Here is an 18,437-nt window from a genome sequence, read left to right as displayed (position 1 = left end):
TAGACCCCAAAATGAGGCCCTCAGTCTGGATTTGGCAGCACTGGGAGACCGCGTGACCCCTTAGTGAAGTGTGACACATGCCTAATGGCAGCATCTACTGTAGATGCCCTTCACAGCAGGGGCAGGGAGCGGTCAGGGCACATGCTGCACTGCTGACTTCATCGGGTGGGACTTGCAGGGGTAAGGACTGACAAGGCAGGAGGAGTGTACAGCAGTGTGAGGACTTGGGTTGGGGAAGTTGGGATCCATCTGTGATAGAGGGGCCTGGCTGTGGAAGGTGATTACTAAACCTCTAACCCACAGTTGAACCTGTTGTATACAACTAGCAGTGCATACAGTAAGTGTACAGTAGTGCTGATTGCACTCTCAATCCAGATCAGCTTCATTAGGCATGTGCAGTACTATGAGACTCAACAGCGTAGCGCGACTAGCAAGGCGCTACATGGCGTATGGAGCAACAAACTACAGTAGCTGGGCACATCTAGTATATATAATATATTGAGTTTAGTAAGGGTTGAATAACAATACTGAACAAGTGAAGAATTTAAATTAAAAAAAAAATTAAGGTCTAGAACAGGTGGGACAGGCAGGCAGGGAAACGGAACACCTAACTGCGATTCCCAAAGCACTGGGCATGCGCAGTGCTGTGATCTTCCATACACCATGGGTGGCATACTGTAGCGCTACATGGCGTACTGTATGGCTTGGCTCCACTGGGCATGCACCAGAAATCCCATTGCAACCTTTCCACTGGGCATGCCCCAGAGATCCAATTTGTAACCCTTCGGAGCTGGCTGACAGCCACCACAGCACCAACCGTGCAGACATTGATGCAAGTTTGCGCTTTAAACGCACAGTTTGTAATGCAGAGACCCCTCTCTCAATCAGAGCCCACTACCAGTTACTGGTCATGAGAAATCACTATAGAGTCCTAGTCTGGGACAGCGCCGACATTGACGCAAGTTTGCGCTCTAAAGTATGTACTGTAATACAGACATCCCACTTTTGCTGCGTTTGACTCCCAAAGCACTGGTCATGCGCAGTGCTGTGATCTTCCATACGCCATGGCCAGGGCCGGTTCTATGATTACGCATGGTACGCAGCCGCGTAGGGCGCCACATAGTGAAGGGTGCCGCGGCCGTGACCATGCTGATTTAGAAACAATAGCCAGCAGCAGAGGCTGACCGCGGGCAGACTGTGTCACTGTGACACAGCTGCACCGCTGTCCTAATGGGCGGCCATCCGATGGCTTGTATAGGGTGGCCCCCGCAGGCCCGAATAACCCTCCTGGTAACTACTCCCCCGTGAGTGGTGCCTCCCCCGGCTGCTCATGACATATCAATTACAGAGCCTGATGACACTGCGGTGCGATTACGCACAACGCTGCGCCGGCCCTTCTGTCCCTGCCTCCTTCGTCTTCCCGGGGATCCACTACCGATAACCTGAGGGGACGCGCCAAGAGATGGAGAGAGGCCAATAGGAAATGCTATCCCCCCCCGTGTGGCTTAACCCCCCAGGGACATGGCCATCACTGATTAATAGCACCCCATTGCTAAAAGCTGCCCTGGTGGTCTAGTGGGGGTGTGGAGACAACCATGTCCCCACTGCCGGAGGCCTACCTCAGGTAGCTGCCTTACCTGTCCCCAATGCGACTGGCTGTGGCTCTCCTTCTGTGCGGGATCCACTATCAAGGGGCTAGCCGCGGCCACCTAAGAGGAGGCTGAAGAGCAGAAGGAGGCAAGGGAAGTTGCTGCAGTGTAAGCCCAAGCAGCAAGCACAGCAGCAGTACCACCAGTGTCCGCTATGCAGAGTGCAAGCATCCTTCCCTGAGAGACAACTTTATGGTAAGTCAACGTTTACTTTATTTATATATAAAAATCCACCAAAAAAAATAGACGGCACTCAGAGATTTGCAAAACAAACAAATTTGTATTCCATATAAGCCTTCAGGCCAGGCAACGTTTCGAGGTGTAACCCTCTTTCTCAAGCCTATAGCATAATGACAAAGACAGACAAACACAAACATCACATACCCCCTTAAATGCCTGCTGCTGAGTCTCTCACACTGTGCGCAGTTCCCGAGAGGTCCGGTGCCCGGAAGTGCTGTCTGATGTCCTTCCGGCTCCTGCGTTCCACCGTTACCCGGCAACTGGATATCACCACCCAGGAGCACTTCCTGGACAGTCCACCTCCGCCGCAACAGGGACGGGGATCTCACTCGCCATTGGTCAGGTCAGCGCACAATACCAGGGACCATCCTCTTCAAGGGATGCATCTGCGGATTAGAAACACAGTGACAACCAGTGTTAAGATCAGTTGTACGATTTCCCTTGAAATACTCAGTACAGTCCTGTGGGCTGGAGCGGCAGGGCCTCAAGACGCCGTCACCGGGATTCGGGAACGACGAGAAGGGTATTTATCCACATCCTGCCTGGCTGGTAAGTTGGTATTATAACACTGGTAATGTGACAGACTGACAGTGTGTGTCGCACTCGCAGAAAAATACTCAAATCAAGTGATTAGGTGCTGGCGTGGCCCTGGGGCAGGGCTTAAACCTGTATATGGTGTTGATTCATAGATATATATCTATACGATATATATCACCAAAAACAATTTGACCCCTGGCTATCATATCAAAAGGTATATCTATCTATAGGGCTTAAATATGGCAATGGTGTGGTTTTATAGATATAGCTATATCTATAAAACCACACCATTAGCATGTTTAAGCCCTATAGATAGATATATATAAAGACAGCTATATGATAGCCTAGAGGCATATTATTTTTGGTGAGGATATATAACATAGATTACGCCATTACGCCAGGTACGCATCCATGTACGGCACCAAGCTGGAAGGGCGGCCACATCATCTCCTGTGTCCCGCCATGGTCCCACACAGCCGCCAGGTGCCGGCATTACAATGAGTCACACTGACTCATTATATTCCGCTGTACAGTCAGCTGCCAGTGCCGCAGCAGGTGCCTGTCTCTAAAGAGTGACACAGTTTAGTTACAAGAGCTCCTCCCCTTTTCACGTTCCAACCCCAGCTTCCTCTCTCTCTGTGGCTGTGCTGGACGTCGGAGATCTGACGTCACGATCACGTGACCACCACCAGCGTTAAGTGAGGTCTGAGGAGGAGCTCTGCAGTTCTGTCCCCAGGTAAGGAAACTGATAGACCCTGTATGGCTATCACCCTGTCCCTGTCACCCATTGGTCATTCTCTCCCTGTCACCCACTGCTGACACCATATCCCTGTCATCCACTGCTTTCACCCTCTCCTGGCGTAACCCTCTCCCTGTCGTCACCTTTAACCTGTCACCTAGTGATGTTCACCTCTCACCCAGTGCTGTTACCCTCTCCCTGTCTCCTAGTGCTGTCACCCTCTCCCTCTCACCCAGTGCTGTCACCCTCTCCCTGCTGTTACCCAGTGCTATCATCCTCTCCCTATCGTCATCCTCTCCATCACCAAGTGCTTTCATCCTCTCCCTATCATCGTCCTCTCTCTGTCACCCAGTGCTTTCACCCTCTCCCTATCATCACCCTCTCCCTGTCATCACCCTTTTCATGTCACCTAGTGCTGTCGCCCTCTCCCTCTCACCCAGTACTGTCACTTTCTCCCTGTTATCATCCTCTCCCGGTCACCCAGTGCTGTCACCCTCTCCCTGTCATCACCCTCTCCTTGTCACCCAATACTTTCATCCTCCCCCTGTCACCATCGCCCTGTCACCTAGTGCTGTTACCCTCTCCATGTCACCCACTGGCGGTCTCCCTCTCCCTGAATACATATCTTAGGGTATAATTATAGCTTAGCACCCAGGGTGCTCCAGCTGTATATGGGTCCTATAACACTTTATACATTCTTATGTAGTGGCCTATGTGTGGGTTTTTTTTTTTCATGCAAATCCTGTGTGTTTTATTAGGGTGCTAATGTTTATATAAAGCTGGTCTTTTGATCTACAGATTCCCTTTTGTCATTGTTACATTATTACATGTACTCCGGATATTTCATACACCAAAATATGAGGCTTTATTTCAACAGGGGGCGCCAAAATCTATATCCACTTACCAAAAGAAAATCAGGCTCAGGCCGGCCCTAGCCATGGCTGGCATACTGTAGCACTACTGTACATGGTGTACTGTATGGCTTGGCTCCACTGGGCAGGCTCTTGCTTGCTTTGGGGGAAGGGAGCTGATGCACTGTGTGTGACTCCTGACCGACTCAACTGGGCATGCGCAATACAATCAGCCTCCATACACCACAGCATAGTGTGACTAGCAGGGCGCTACATGGCGTATGGAGCGGGTCCACTGGGCACGTGCCAGAGATCCCATGTGCAAAACCCAGAGCTGGCAGCCACCACAGCGCCGACAGTGCCACAAGAGTGCATCTTAAAATGCACAGACACTTTGTAATCCAGAGCCCCTCTTTCAAACAGAGCCCACTACTAGTTTCTAAAGTCATGAGTTCAGTTGGCTTTGACAAAACTACTGAACTTCAATTGCTCGGTCTATATGCATTGCTGGGAGTGCATCTTTTTGGTCAAAACAGATACCTGTATAAATGACAGAACTCACACACCACCAAGTCCTGTAGTGAAGATTTATAACAAAAAAAAAAAGATGTCCCTTACCAGGGCTCAAATCCGGGATGCTCACGCTCGCATTGCGATCATCCATACCACTAGCCCATACACGCCAGCCGTGTCAAAAGCCGCACCGGTTGTGTACAGCACGCAGTGCATCAGCATAGTGCTGATGCACTTTCACTCCTGATCAGCTCCACTGGGCATGCGCAGTACTATGAGACTCAATATGCCACAGCATAGAGCGACTAGCAGGGCGCTACATGGGATATGGAGTGGCTCCACTGGGCATGCGCCAGAGATCCCATGTGCAACCCCCGGAGCTGGCAGCCACCACAGTTCTGCAAGTTTGCATCTTAAAACGCAGTCAGTTTGTAATACAGAGACCCTACTTTTAAACAAAATAAACTACTAGTTTCTAAAGTCATGAAATCACTATAGTGTCTAAGTCTGGGACAGTGCCGACATTGACGCAAGTGAGCTGTGCGCGTGTGTGAGTACAGGACTCACTCACACACTTAATTTAATTATTTAAAACTTTATTAGACATTCTTCTACAGCTCTGATTCCATGAGGAAAACGCTGTACTATAGTGTACCGTTGTGATGTCCTGGTTTTGTTGTGGGCCCGGGGTGGTGATAGGAGCGGACACAGAAGCAGATTTAAAACAAAATGTGGAACTTTTAATAAGTGGTTTGGCAGGTAGCGTTTCACAGGAACAGATGGTGAGCACAGGGAACTCTCTCTCAGCTATGCTGAGAAACATGTTGCACTGGCAATGAAATGAGGCTCTGAATCTCCCTAAATACCAAGTGCTGTGCCGTGACTGGCCAGAGAGAGCATGTGACAAACCAGGATTGGGGCAATTAGGTCACGTGACCGGAGGCAGGATGGCGGCGCCCATGCCGGAGTGGAACGGAAGAACCACCAGGCCTCACCAGCCCAAAATGACAACATGCCCGCACAGAACCACGCACAGCCAACGCCCCTCGCCAAACACCAGCACCACCACCAGACGCCGCTCACCATAGTGACCTCACAGGTAATACCCGTCGACCACCATGCCAAGAAACTCTGGTCGTGACAGTACCCCCCCCCTTATGGGTGGCCTCAGGACACTCACCAGGCTTTTCCGGATGAGCAGTATGGAATCTCCTGACCAGGGCAGGAGCATGGATGTCTCAGGCATCGGTCAACAGCGTTCTTCCGGGAAGTAACCCTTCCAATCCAGCAGATATTGAAGTCGCCCTCTGAGGATACGAGAGTCCAGAATCTGAGAGACTTCAAATTCCACACCTCTTTTAATCTGAATCCGAGGAGGAACAGGGAAGACCTTAAGGAACTTATTCAGAACCAAAGTTTGAGAAGGGAGATGTGAAAAAAAACAGTTTGGAACTCTTAAGTAAGAGGGGAGCTGAAGGCGATAAGCCACAGGTTGATGATTTTTGTGATGGAGAAGGGTCCGATGTAACGTGGGGCAAACTTCATGGGTGGAACTCTGAGGCGTAGGTTCCAGGTGGACAACCAAACCAGGTCTCCAACTTTCATACAAGGTACCTTCCTTCGCCTCCTGTCTGCTTGTAGTTTGTAGCGAGAGGACGTCTTCTCCAAATCAGTGCGCACTTGAGCCCATATGGATGCAAACCTCTGTACTGTATCCTCCACGGCTGGAACATCGAAAGCTGGCAGGCTCTGAAACTCAGGTATTCGAGGGTGAAGACCGTAAACCACCTGATAATGAGTTTGATTCGTAGAGGTATGATACGAGGCATTGTTCGCAAATTCAGCCCAAGGCAATAACTCGGACCAGTTGTCTTGGGATGATGACATGAATATTCTCAGAAAAGTCTCAAGGTCCTGATTGACTCTTTCTGTGGATCCATTACTCTGTGGGTGGCAGGCTGTAGAAAAATTGAGTTTCACTTGTAGGACAGAACATAAGGCTCTTCAAAACTTTTCCACAAATTAAGCACCACGATCAGAGACTATTTCCGTAGGGAGTCCATGCAGGCGGAATATGTGCTGGATGAGCAAACGAGCCAATTCAGGAGCTGTGGGTAATTTCTCCAGAGGAACGTAATGGACATCTTTGAAAATCGATCAACCACGACCCAGATGGTGGTGTAACCCTCAGAACTTGGTAAGTCCATTACAAAGTCCATGGAAAGGTGCGTCCATGGACGTGATGAAATAGGTAGAGGCAACAGTTCACCAACTGGAGCTTGATGTGAAGATTTGTGCTGGGCACAGGAGGTACATGATGAGAAATGTCCTGCGAAGTGTGAGGAGTGAGCCCATGTGAGCAGCTGCTTCCTTAACTCCGGGGCCACAAAGGTTCTCCCAGTAGGGGGATGTAACTGTATGGTGGCAAACACCCTTGATTCCAGCACGGGAGTACTGCGAGAGATTTCGGTATTGTTGTCACAGGAAAATGATCTAGATTGAAAGCTCCAGAGCGAAAGGTCAGAGTAAAATGGAATCGAGCAAAGAATATTGCCCATCGGCGCACACTGGATATTTTTGAGGAAGAGGAGGTTTCTATGGTCGGTGAAGACAGTGAAAGGGAGTTTAGCCCCTTCCAACAGATATCGCCACTCTTTAAGTGCCAGCTTAACTGACAAAAGTTCTTGTTCTCCTATCGCATAGTTCTTTTCAGCTGGAGAAAACTTTTTGGAGAAGACGCCACAGGGGTGTACTCGGTTAACCTCATACCGTTGAGATAGAACTGCTCCCACCGCCTTTGATGATGCATCTATCTCCAACAAAAAAGGTCTGTCCACGTCTGGTTGTCTTAACACTGGTGCAGTGATAAAAGCTTGTTTCAAAAGCTGGAAGGCTGTCTCAGCTTCAGGAGTCCAAAGAGCAGGGTTAACGCCTTTACGAGTCAGTGCTGTGATGGGGGCCATCAGAGATGAAAATCCTTTGATAAAGCGTCTATAGTAATCGGCGAATCTGAGCAGTCTTTGGATGGCTTTCAATGTCTGGGGTCGGGACCAATCTAGAATCGCCTCAACCTTTTTGGGATCTATCTCCAGGCTGGAGCCGGAGATGACAAAACCAAGGAATGGCACACTGGGTACACTGAAGACACTTTTCTCTAGTTTACAGTAGAGATGATTCCTTCTCAAATGAGACAACACTTCCTTCACATGTCTTTGGTGTTCTTCTAGAGAAGAGGAAAAAAATCAGTATATCGTCCAGGTAAACGACCAAGGAGACATACAACAAATCCCGGAAAATCTCGTTGACTAAGCCTTGAAAGACAGCAGGAGCATTGCATAAGGGCATCACAAGATATTCAAAGTGACCATCTCTGGTATTAAAAGCAGTTTTCCACTCATCTCCCACACGGACATGAATAAGGTTATAAGCCCCTCGTAGATCTAATTTAGAGAAAATTATGGATCCCTTGACCCTGTCGAACAGGTCTGTAATCAACGGAAGAGGGTATCGATTTCGATAATCTATACATGGCCTTAACCCACCATCCTTCTTCCCAACGAAAAAGAATCCAGCACCAGCAGGTGATGTAGAAGGACGAATGAACCCCTTCTCTAAATTCTCATTGATGTATTCAGACATTGCTTTGGTCTCTGGCAAGGATAGAGGATAGGTGCGACCTCGAGGAGACATCTTATCAGGCAACAAATCGATAGGGCAATCTCATTCCCTGTGAGGAGGTAAGACATTAACTTGTTGTTCGGAAAAAAACGTCAGCAAACAGTTGATACTCCTTGGGGATAACTGGGGGTACCAACGAGGCTGTTTTCCTCACAGGTCGTATCTTGGGAAGACAAGACTCTTGACACTCCATTCCCCATGAAAGAATTTGCATAGAGCACCAGTCTATCCTGGGATTGTGCAGACGCAACCAGGGTAAACCTAGAATTACTTCTTGGGAAGCCTCAGGAATCACAAGAAATTTTAGGTACTCAGAATGGAGTGCTCCAATGCGGACTAGCACTGGTTGAGTCTCCTTGGTGACAACTCAGTTAGCCAGAGGATGTCCATCTACAGCAGTCAGAGAAATTGAATGATCCAGGGTAGAACAGGAAATTTGTAATTTATCAACAAGACTAGAGGTCATAAAGTTTCCGGCTGCTCCAGAATCCAGTAGAGCAGTGACAAAGGCAGGTTTAGGCTAAACATCTAAAGCCAAGGTCAGAACAAACTCTTTAGAAGTTGAGGACGGACAATTACTCCTAACTTGAAGTCCCCAAGGGTCAGTTTGGAATGGGCGTTTCCCGGTTTGCGGGTACAGGAGGCAACCAGGTGACCCGATTCTCCACAGTTTAGGCAGAGGTTTTCTGATATTCTTCTCAGGCGTTTCACTCTGGAGAGATGGGTATGATACACCTGCATTGGCTCTTCATCTGTAGGAGGAGGAGGTGGACGGGTAGGGGAAGGAAGAGTGACTGACCTAGTACGGTCAGTTCTTTGCTCCTCGGCCTGACGTTCTCTGAAGCATAGATCGATTTTGTTACAGAGATAAATCATATCATTGAGATTAGTAGGGAGGTCACGGGTGACCAAGTCATCCTTCAGTCGGTCGGAAAGCCCATGCCAGAAAGCAGAGGTGAGGGCTTCCTCATTCCACTTGAGCTCTGATGCCAAAATCTGAAACTGTACGACATATTGGCTGACAGGACGGGTACCTTGTTTCAGTGACATAATACTAGACGAGGCTGATACAATTTGCCCAGACTCATCAAAAATCCTCCTGAAAGAAGTTACGAAGTCTGTATAGTTGTCCAGCATGGAATCTGAACGCTCCCAGAGTGGGGAAGCCCAATCGAAGGCTGGACCGGACAACAGAGACACCAGGTAAGCTACTTTGGTTCTAGCAGTGGGGAAGTTATCAGGCTGTAGGGTGAAATGTGTATCACACTAATTCAGAAATCCGCGGCAGAGCTTGGAGTTGCCGGCGAATTTACTAGGCATAGGAAGGTGCAGCCAAGGGGATGCCCTGTAACTAGTATTGTCAGGCGGAGGAGCAGGGGTAACTATAGTTACATTAGAGGTAGACAAAGAAGTTTGCAGATTATCCTGTCGTTTAGACATCTCTTGAAGAAACTGAGCCATTTGGTGCTGCATAGTTTCCAGGTTTTCCAAACGACCTGCAATACACCGAAATAAATCTGTTCCAGACTCCTGTCCCATGGCCGGGTCCATGGGGCCAGTGCAAACTGTGAACTCCTGGTTTTGTTGTGGGCCCGGGGTGGTGATAGGAGCAGACACAGAAGCAGATTTAAAACAAAACGTGGAACTTTTAATAAGTGGTTTGGCAGACATGAACAATGGGAGAAAATAAGTCCAGGGATGGTACTAAAGTGCAAATGGGAACTGAGGTGAATGCTATGAGTAAAAGTCCAGGTAGTAGCAGATAGGAGCAGTCCAGTATCCGTGTCTTGTGAGGGTGGTGAAAAAAGCCTTGTCCAGCAGTGTGAGGTTCTGGTTAATAGGGAAATGTCCAGTTAATGACAGGCAGGGGAATTCATCCAGCAGAGTGTCAGTGGAGGCTAGGTGCAAGGTGAACAGCAGACTCAGGTTCTCAGGCAAGGGGAAGGTAATGGAGGATGCAGGGTAGTCCAGTGGGGTTGGAGCAGACAAGCAGGCAGGTAGGTAGCGTTTCACAGGAACAGATGGTGAGCTATGCTGAGAAACACGTTGCACTGACAATGAAGTGAGGCTCTGAACCACCCTAAATACCAAGTGCTGTGCCGTGACTGGCCAGAGAGAGCATGTGACAAACCGGGATTGGGCGATTAGGTCACGTGACCGGAGGCAAGATGGTGGCGCCCATGCCGGAGCGGAACGGAGGCACCACCAGGCCTCACCAGCCCAAAGTGACAACATGCCCGCACAGAACCACGCACAGCCAATGCCCCTCGCCAAACACCAGCGCCACCGCCAGACGCCCCCCACCATAGTGACCTCACAGGTAATACCCGTCGACCACCATGCCGAGAAACTCTGGTCGTGACAACCGTATCACAGCTTCTGTCAATCATCGGGCGGTGATATAGAAAATGCATTGGAAATCTGACGCATGCGCTGTGTAGTTAGGAAAAGTGACACCTGGTGGACAAGAAGTTGTATTACACTTTATGACTTTTTTCCATTCTGTGTGGCGCGACTCAAGGCATACTGTGTGGAGTGAGATGCATGGTGCGCTACATGGCGTATGGAGCAATAAACTAGCTGGGCACATCTGTACTTACCTCATTGCCTTCAATCATCCTCCATCCATCATCAATGTTGCCCCCGGCCTCTTACCTACACTCTCCAACTTTACCACATCCTCTTCCTCCTGCTGTCTGTTATCGTACACAACCTTCTCTTGTGCACAAACACACACACACTTACTTACTTTGGCCCCATAAAGGTTATATTACCCCAGTGTGCATCCCCGATCCCTCAGCTCACAGGCGGTCACGCTCCACCCACTCACCATCTGTAACAAGTAGGACCAGGGAGAGGTGAAACTCAGAAAGGGATTACTTACAGAGCAGTCAGAGAAGCAGGGAGCGGAGTGTAAGATGTCGAGTGGGACTCGGAGAAGCATGTGAGGCAGCGGCTTCGTCTGGGCTGTCAGTGAGAGGAGGGAGGCGGGGCACCCCTCCAGTTCTTTACTGACCTGAGACTGCTGTATGAATCGTGGAGGGTATTCGGTGTATCCGACTGTCACACGCACTCTGATGCCACACATGATGACCCCCTAGCTCAGCTCACCTCTCCCTGTCTCCCGGTGCCGGTTATATACTCCATCCTTTATAATAATTAAAATAAAAAACTTGATTGTAATGTCGATGGCGGATTCATACGGGCCCCCTATAAGCCCCCGGGCCCTAGGCAGCCGCCTGTACCGCCTTGTGGAAAATCAGCCTCTGAGCTCACCCCTGAAGTACTGACTTCACCCGCTACAGCACAGCATAAGTCACCCACTCACGTCTTACCCCACCTGCCACAGCACAGTACCCGTTCACCGTAGAAGTAGCTCCACCTGCCATCTGCTCACAGCTCACCCCACCCGCTACAGCACAAGTCACCTCTGCAACACCAAACACCCACCTATTTACACTTCATCCAAGCAGGCTTCAAGGGCCTTCTTCATTCCGGGTCACGGAGCGGCATGTCACTCCTACTCTTTTTATAGCCTGTGGCCGGGGCATCAATTACTCAATCAGAAGCCCAGGGATTGGCGGTAGCGGAGCGCGTCCCCGGGTACCCACACATTCTTGAAAAGTGAGTCCCTGGTCCTCAATAACGAGTAAAATACGCGACATAGTGCATATTTGCGATTACTGTTGTCTTACCTGCTGCTCAGATTCAGAATCATGATGCAAGGCTGCACCTAACCTGTACAGAGTCAGTAATACCTTCAGTCAGAACAACCTTCTTATAACGAGAGGCAAATTTACTAGGGACTGTTAATAAAGGTTAAATATGTCTGGGACTTCCTCTTGTACGAGTAAAAAAAGTAATAAAGTTGTACTTTCCTGGTATGTGTGTCCTGTGTTTATTTTAATATTTATTTTGCAGGTGAACTAGAGGTACCAGTGGCCCTTAATGACCAACATGCAGGTGAGACTTGCTGGGACCTCTAGTTCTACTGTAAAAGACAATATTATTTAATCTGTTTTTTTACAGAATCAACCAGGCACCCACTGCCCAGGTGTGCCGGGGACAGCCTCGGGCTATCAGCCCGGGCCTGGAGTGCCCTGGAGAGGGGGAACCCCCTTATTGGGGGTTCCCCACCTCCCCAGAGATCCCAGGCTTAGGTTTACTGGCGAGGGTTGATGAATGATTTAGCTGGGGGATCGGGTGAAAAGGTTCCCCAGATGTGGCATTACACCCCTGCTAGAAAGAGTCCGGTGCTGGTTGTAGCTAATACAGGGAACCCCTGCTCATTTTGTCCCACAACCAGGACCGGCTTACTGAGCATTGTGCTGGTTGATGTAAATACGGGGGAACCCTATCTCTTCACCCCCCACATAATCAATTTTTTTTTTTAAATTATGTTTTTTAACACAGAAGCCTTCACGGATCAGACTGATCTGTGAAGGCCTCTGTGTAACTCGTATATTGTAATGAAAGTTGGATTAGAAGGTGCGAGTTAACTGGAGGTTTAGCTTACATGCGAGTCAAACTGGGACACTAACTCAAACCCTATTATATTTGCAAGATTTGGGACAAACTCACACCTTACAAATGTGCGAGAAGGTCTGAGTTTGTCCAGCACTAAAAACTCACAACCTATTACATTTGGTCCCAGGACTGTTTATTAAGTCACTGGTCTCCATCCATGACCTTTTTATCTCTAACTCCCTACATCTCCTAGCCATTACTGAAACCTGAATTTCACCCTATGACACCACTTCTTCTGCTGCTCTGTCCTCTGGGGGCCTCAAATTCTCTAACAGTCCTCGGCCCGGGGGTCACCATGGTGGTGGTGTTGGGGTGCTTCTATTTCCTGGTTACTCCTACCAGCTAATACCCTCTGAAAAAGTCAGCAATGACCTCCTTGCTGCCAAATCCTAGGGCCACTACTCTCTGCTCATTCTCCTTAACCTTTCTGCTGCTTTTGGCACTGTGGATCACCCTCTCTTCCTGCAAATCCTTCACTCCCTTGGTCTACGCGACACTGCTCTCTTCCGGTTGTCCTCCTACCTATCTGACCGTTCCTTCTCTGTCTCCTCTTCCTCCCACAACCTCTTACAGTAGGTTTTCCCCAAGGTTCTGTTCTTGGACCTCTCCTATTCTCCCTATATATGTCCTCTTTAGGTGAACTCATCAACTCTATTGACCTCCAATATCATCTCTATGCTGATGATACTCAGATCTACCTTTCCTCCTCTGACCTCTCCCCCTCTCTTCTGACTCGTATCTCCAACTGTCTCTCTGCTATCTCTTCTTGGATGTCCCAGCTCTTTCTTTAACTTAACATTTCCATGACAGAGCTGAGCATCTTTCCACCCTCCTGCATAACCTCACTTCCCGAATTTCATTATCATTTGATGGCACAACTATCTCTATTTAGCCCCAAAGTGTGCTGTCTTGGAGTTATCCTGGACTCCTCCCTCTCGTTTAAACCACACATTTAGCACCTATCGCTTCCTGCCATTTCCATCTCAAAAATATTTCTAGGATAAGACACTCTCTCACCTTGGACACTACTAAAACCCTCATCCACTCACCAGTCATCTCAAGATCGGATTACTGTAACCTTCTCCTATCTGGCCCCCCCGACTCCCACCTCTCTCTACTCCAATCTGTCCTCAATGCTGCTGCTCGGCTCCTCTTCCTCTACATCTGCTTCCCTTCTCCTTCAAGCCCTACACTGGCTCCCCTTCAGAACCCAATTCAAGGTTCTTACACTAACCTACAAAGCCCTCACCCAATCCTCTCCCATTTATATATCTGACCTCATCTCCCTTCACACTCCCGCCCGTCCACTTCGCTCAACAAATGCATGCCGCATCTCCTGACAACTGATTACTTCCTCCCACTCCCGCCTCCAAGATTTTGCCTGTGCTGCTCCCTACCTTTGGAACTCTCTCCCTCTCCGTATCAGACTATCTACCTCTCTACCAATCTATAAACGGGCTTTCAAGACCCACTACTTCATCAAGGTCTATCAGCTCTCATTATAACCCACTACTACATGCTCTTTGCTACATGTCTACTAAATCTGTGTCATGCTTGTTTGTCTGCACCTCCCCTCTAAAATGCAAGCTCTCACGAGCAGGACCCTCTTCCCTCATGTGCTTCTCATTAAACTTTCTTCTACTCTATACTCCTCACAAGGGAATCTAACACTAAATTGCAGACTCCTTGCTGCTTATTTTGAGTATTATAATCGGTAATGCAGCCAAGTGTACATGGTTTGACCTGGGAGTGCACACTGGGCCTGATTCAGAGCCGCTCGCAAAAAGCAAGCGCTCGCTCTGAATCAGGGCGTTTTTTTTTTTTGTTGTGGCCTCTTGGCCGCTCGCATAGCAGTGGGTTACCACCCACAGCTTATGCGAGCGGCCATAATGATGGTCGCGATGCCACCATCGGGCTTGCGACGAGACCCTTGCGGTAGGGTCTCGTTGCCGCAAGCCCCAGTGGATTTCCTGCACTATTAGAGCAGGAAGTCCACCTACTGACATCACTAGTGATGTCAGATGGGCCGCCCACAAACGGAGGCGTTCCTGCAGGAACACCTCCGTTTGCTCAGCCACCCTCCTTCCCCGCCTTCCAAACGGGGCAGCTGTCAATCAACATCGACAGCTGCCCCTTTTAGATGCGAGTGCCGGAGCGAGTGATTTTTGCGCTCGCTCCGGGGCTCGCGCGTGCGCACTGGGCCACCATCGACCCGCTTGCGAGCGGGTCCGAATTAGGCCCACTGTCTATAACTCATGGTCTCTGTGTTATAGAGGAAGCTAGAATAGGCTGTCTAATGCTAGTTTAGAATTGGACACTGCCTGTTTCTTAATAATTTATTTACATGGTAAACTGTGTTTGTTTGTGAACTGTTTTATCTCATTAAACAGTATATGATACGGGTTGGACATTGAAGATCGATGTATCAATATCCCATATTTTTTTAAGTCAAAATTCCATATTGTTTTCTGCGGTGAAGCTTGATATGCATCAATAATTGGGTCACAAAGTAGGTGTCAATATAACAAAAATTTAAAGTTCATACAGTAGAAAGATGGTTAACACTTGGGAGTCATTCCTGATAAACTTATACTGCAGATATTTCAGTGTTACTGGAAAGTGACAGCAAACTAGGAAGCAGTGCTAAACATTTAACTAAATCAACACGTATTTAATTATTAATATCAATAAAATACATATTCTGTATAACCAGTATAAAAAAAAGCTACAATATTATGACAATGAAAAATAAGATTCTTAAAATATGAAATGGTGCCAAACGTCAAAATCGTACCTGTGGCCTTGTACTGTATGTGAGGGTAGAGATGATTTAATTCACATCCAATAAGATCTTATTATAATGATCAAATAGCTGGAGCCTTGCAGGTGGGAGCGAATGCCTAATTAAGAGACAGGGGCGTATCTATAATGGGTGCAGGGTGTGCGGGGCACATGGGCCCCTGGGTCCAGGGGGGCTCCACACCGCACACCCTGCACCCATAGTATTACTTACCTCTCCGGAGTCCCACGTCGGCGCAGGGGTCCGGTGCTGTAAAAACTACTGGAAAATGGCCGCCGGACATTTTCCCGTCATTTGCGCATGCGCAGTACAGGGAAAATGGCAATTGCGCCCATTTTCCAGGTGACCTGCGCATACTCTATAGACTCTGGGCGCACTCTAGTGCCCAGAGTCTATAACTCCAGCGCAAGCTGCGCACAACTCAGTGCGCTGCCGGACAGAGAGGAGGGGGCCCGTGTCGGAGACTGCACACGGGGCCCCTTCTTTCTAGAAATGCCCCTGTTAAGAGAGTACTCCAAATGGCTTCACAGCCCAGGCTCCTTGCACTAAGGCTGGGTACACACTAAACAATGTGCGTACCCAGTGATCATGTCAGCGGTGGGACCCGGCATCGGTAAGTGCATACACATTTGCCGGTGCCGACTAATGACGGCACGCACGGGGGGGGCATGTCTGGGATTATTGTTAACGACCCGCGGGAGCGTGCACCGTTAACAATTTAGTGCGTACACACTAGATGATTAAACTAAATTGACGTAACGATGTGTCGTTATCGGCAATATCGTTTAAAATATCGTCTAGTGTGTACGCACCCTTATATTCTTAGATAAGTGAGTGGCACATAATGTCAATGAATCAAGGTTTGAAATTTGAGGTGTACCATAAAGTCCTGACACGTTTCTTGACCTCATGGTAATTCATCAGAGGACAGGTGAGCGTAAACTTCTAGAACGTACGTTTTAGATTACCTGGGAGGTAAATAACAGGTTTCCCTTGCAGGAGTTGATTGTATGAGCTGCCCAGACACACAGTCCTCAATGCGAGATTCCACAAGCTGAACACAACATATTCTGGAAAACCGCATTGGTCAGTTTGTGCAAACACAAATAACAGAGGTCTGTAATGTTAATAGTACAATGAATGGAAATACATGTGTCACCGGGATGCGGTCAATATCCCGACACCTGTCAGAATCCTGACACCGACAACCCGACCACCAGAATACCGAAGGTAAGTAGCGGGGTTAGGGTGAGGGTTAGCGTTTGGATTAGGCACTAGGGCAAGGAGTGTGCAATAAGCGTCCCTCCAGCTGTTGTTGAACTACAAATCCCAGCATGCATTGCAACATTTTTAGCATGGCCAAAAAGTAAAACTGTGGCAGGGCATGCTGGGATGTGTAATTTTACAACATCTGGTGGGCCACTTATTGCCCACCCATACACTAGGAGGGTTAGGGGTAGGCACAAGGGGGGAGTTAGGGTAGGGAGAGGGTTAGGATACCAACCAACAGGTATCGGTATCTTAACCCTGTCGAGATGCTGGCGTTGCGATTCTGACTGCCGGGATCCCGAGCGCTGGCATCCCGTACCCATCGCCATGCTGATCATACTACTGGAGATACCGGGCCTGATTCAAAGGTGCATGCAGACACGCCCTCATCATTATGCCGCAACCAATTCTGAGCATACTAAGACACCCACGTGTAGCAACGCTAATCTAATTTCTTTAGACGCGCCATCAGTCGCACCATTGAAGCTTACACCAGCTCTATGGCAGGTTCAATTAGTCTGTCTGAACATGGAGCCTATAGACGCAGTCACTGTCAGCCACAAGCACATGTCTGGCTAGCCAACCCCGTTACCTCCCGGGAAAGACCTTTGAAATCCACAGTTCCTGGGATGTTCATCCCTACCTTGTCCCCGCTGTATACTTACCCCATTGTTCCTGCCACAGAGTGGTCCTTCATCCTCACAGGCTGGTCTGTCCAGTCGCTGCAGGGGGAACCGTTAGGTGTGGGTGGTAGTCCATTATTATATAGATTTCTCTCCGGGAAACATCCCCAAGTATCACACCATACTGAACTAAGAATGAGAATTGCAGCAGCAGCATGACGTCCCTGTCCAGCTGATTTTAATGAAATATATGCTGGATGAGGGAGGGTTCTGTACTCTCCAGGAAGACCATGGGACTTCCCAAAAATTCGGGAACATCCTGAGAGTTTCAGTAGAGTTGGGAACAATGGTTTATGACCAGAGGTTCCCAAAGTCCGCCATTACAGTCCAGGTTTTAAGGATATCCATGCTTGAGTCCAGATGGTTAAATCAAATTGACTGAGGTACTAATTAAGTCACCTATGCTCAACATTGGATATCCTTAAAATGTGGACTGTAATGGCTGACTTTGGGAACCTCTGGTTTATGACAGTGGTTCTTGAACTCGGTCCTCAGGACCCCTCACAGTTCACGTTTTCCAGGTCCCCCAGCAGGCGACCAGGTGCAGTCATCACTCACTGACACATTTAAATAGATCTGCAGGTGAAGCTAATTATCTCACTTGAGATTATGTGAGGAGACCTGGAAAATATGCACTGTTTGGGGTCCTGAGGATCAAGTTTGAGAACCTGTTTATGGGATCATGTGCTGTAAAATCAGTGTCCTGAGTTAATTTCCCCTATCAAAAGTATACATTACTTATGCCCAAATAGGAAACTGGCTTTAAAAAAATAAACATATATATATATATATATATATATATATATATATATATATATATATATATATATAGTCCAGGTGCGAACCGGCACTCACACTGAATACAAATCAATGTTGCCTGGGTGCCTTCTGCAAAAATGTAGGAAAAGTAGCAGAAAGACAGCGGCACTCCAGGACTAATCCCATTCAAAA

This window comes from Taudactylus pleione, unplaced genomic scaffold (assembly GCF_031769625.1).
Source record: "Taudactylus pleione unplaced genomic scaffold, aTauple2 ptg000253l, whole genome shotgun sequence".
NCBI lineage: Eukaryota > Metazoa > Chordata > Amphibia > Anura > Myobatrachidae > Taudactylus > Taudactylus pleione.
The sequence above is the reverse complement of the archived record's forward strand: the minus strand, read 5'-3'. Positions refer to the sequence as shown.